Consider the following 3,150-nt stretch of genomic DNA (forward strand, 5'->3'; position numbering starts at 1 on the left):
AACTCAAGTTTCCTTAGAAGATATCCTGTGGCTGTATGTAGGGGCTATGTAGGAAAGAGGGAACGAAATTATAAATCAGGGCAATGTCAATTGGAATGGAGAGAAAGGGATACATTTATAAGTTAAAAAGGACTGAATAGATGACCTATTTAATATGGAAGTGAAGAAGAAACAGGACTCAAAGGTGGCTTCCTGATATTTGTTGATAAGGATAATGGCTGATGGAGATACTAAGAAAAAATAGTGATGGATTTCCTGAGAATGCTAATGGGTTCAGTTTTAGAAGTACTGTGTTGGATGTACTTATAGAGGATATCTGGGGAGAGAGAATTATACACAGTTGAAAATACTGGAAAGGAGCTCCAAAGGGATATTTCAGAAATAATTCTAACAATAACAAAGTAATATCCACAATTTATTGAACTCTTATGATATGCCAGATACCTACTCAATCCCTGTGTATATTGTTTCATTTAGTTCAACAATGCTATGAAGTATTATCTCCTTTTTATAGATGCCAAACTTAAGATCACAAAGCTAGGAGGTAGCAGAATTGGACTTTCTACCTAAGTGTGCTTGATACCAAAGGCAGAGTTCTCAACTCTTCCCTTCTACTACCATCACTGCATGCATGTCTGTGAAGCTGTCAGCTAGGATAAGGTCATGCAATGCCTGTACTTGGAAGAGAATCCATAAATATCTGCTAAATAACTGAATGAGGCTCTGGATATCACCAGGGGTAAGTAGCAGGAAGAAAGGGGCTGCACAGCTGATTGAAAGACACCAACAAACAACAGACACCACTAGTGAAAATACCGGGTCAGCTGCTACTCCATGGAGTAGCAGACACAACCACCTTCACTCTGTTGGAGGGACAAGATTTCCTGGTGCTTACATCTCACAGAAGCTGCCATCAAAGATGGTTCCATCTAACTGGAGTTAGAACACCAAGTCATCCAAGATGACTTTATGATTCTCATGAAGTGCTATATACTGTCCTACCCCTCCTGCCCAGGAGACCTGCTGGGATTCTGGTATGACAATTCTGCATAGAAGACAAAGAACCAAGATCACTGAAATTCAAAGGAAACTGGAAGCAAGAATGAAAATCTTAAAGTAGTACTTTTGACAACGTTAATCAAAATTTACATACCAGGAAGACTGATTTGAAGTTTCAATCTGACACTGAGACTTTTGGGGAACCTCAGTCCTCCGAACAAGTTGCTGTGGTTCTGCCAGGGGAAAACTTTTACATTTTAAAGTCATTTGTCTCCGACTGAATAATGTCAAGCCTAAGGATATTCACAGAAATGTCAATATTATCAAGAAAATATCTTAAAAGATGAGAATACTTTTCTGGTTTTTGTATTTTGAGGAATCTGATGTTAAGAATGTGTCTTTTTTTTTCATCTTTTTTTTTATTTTTTATTTATTTATGATAGTCACAGAGAGAGAGAGAGAGAGAGGCAGAGACACAGGCAGAGGGAGAAGCAGGCTCCACGCACCGGGAGCCTGACGTGGGATTCGATTCCGGGTCTCCAGGATCGCGCCCTGGGCCAAAGGCAGGCGCCAAACCGCTGCGCCACCCAGGGATCCCAAGAATGTGTCTTGAATATAAAAATCTCTCAATGTTCTGAATCAAGAACAATTTTTACAATTCACTCACTTTCGGGGACGAGGGATTGGTTTAAATTTAATTTAAATTTAAATTATCCTTAATCTAAATTTCATGAAAATTTAGATTCATATAATTAAAGTTTGCTTGGAAAGGAAAGCTGAAGTTCTGAAACTTTGTGACCTAGAGCTTTGATATGCATTATCGTTTTCTTTTCTGGACCTTACATTTCAACAGTCTAATCTTTTAAAAGGAATGTATTCATGAAGCAGTAGAAACTACAGCACTGACAAGTCACTTTGATTGAATAGGTGTTTTTATTTTAATTCAATAAGTGAATTAAGGTAGGATTTCTTACTGTTAGCAGTGTTTATCTCACTACAGTAATGGCTATAATATGTTATGTGTGAGATCTTGTACTTCTTTTAGAAACAGAATATATTGTTTATTAATGAAATAAAGTTTATTAGATCATTATGTTGTCTGAATTTACCGACTTTGTCAAAAGAGAAATATGGAATGCTTCACAAATTTGCTTGCCATCCTTGCACAGGGGCAATGCTAATCTTCTCTGTATTATTCCAATTTTAGTACGTGACTACTGAAGTGAACATGAGGATATTCCTTTGTAAAGCCCCGTTAAAAACATATTTTCTTCTCTTGACTTTTGTACTCATTTCGTGACTAAAATAGAATTTTAGCACACTGTAAACAACTTTTAACTGTAATTATGAATATTATCTTTTAGTTCCACAGATGATTAAACTTCCTTAAATCATACTTACCTGGGATTAAAAATTAAATTGGTGTTTTATAGGTTTTGTGATAAGGAAAGTATCAATACACATGTACAGATTACATACGTGGCCATAAAAGTACACAGTATATCAGAATTTCCCTGAATAAATTGTTATTTGAGCCTCTAAGTTTCAGACATTTATGACCCTCGATCTTTTAAGAATCTATCTATCTATCTATCTATCTATCTATCTATCTATCTATCTAAGATTTTATTTATTTATTTTAGAGAGAGAGAGAGAGAGAGAGCATGAGTGGAGGGGAAGAACAGAGGGAGAGGGACAAGCAGACTCCGTGCTGAGAGCAGAGTTGGATGTGGGGCTTGAACTAATGGCCCTGAGACCATGACCTGAGCTGAAATCAAGAGTTGCTTAACCACCCGAGCTATCCAGTTATTTATATCATCATTAGAATAATTCATTTTCTTTTGGTGAAAATAACTGGAAATTTGGGGTAATTTTGTGATCTAGGATACTGGTTCTCAAATTTCAGTGTATGTTATCAATCAAGGTCCAGTTTGGAGATGGAAACAACACAGTAATTAAAACAGAAAAAAAAAGCTTAATTAAAGAATTATTAACTAATGATGGGACATAGCTACTAAGGGGTTAAAAAGAACTTTAAAGAAAATAAGAATGGCAAATATAGGGAGAAGCCACTAATTCTAGGGTTGAGATAGAACACGAGAAATGAACACATTTGGAAGAGGGTTCTCATCCTTTTTGGAGAGGATGTAA

General features: G+C 36.4%; 1 non-coding gene across 1 annotated transcript; it reads right to left on the reverse strand.

Moving 5' to 3' along the window:
* Window positions 1-2,123: 2,123 nt before the first annotated feature.
* Window positions 2,124-2,227, reverse strand: LOC112908425 (U6 spliceosomal RNA). Its single transcript, XR_003232924.1, has one exon. It is a non-coding gene; the product is annotated as a U6 spliceosomal RNA (small nuclear RNA).
* Between the last annotated feature and the right edge of the window lie 923 nt (window positions 2,228-3,150).

Source organism: Vulpes vulpes, chromosome 1 (assembly GCF_048418805.1).
Source record: "Vulpes vulpes isolate BD-2025 chromosome 1, VulVul3, whole genome shotgun sequence".
Lineage (NCBI taxonomy): Eukaryota > Metazoa > Chordata > Mammalia > Carnivora > Canidae > Vulpes > Vulpes vulpes.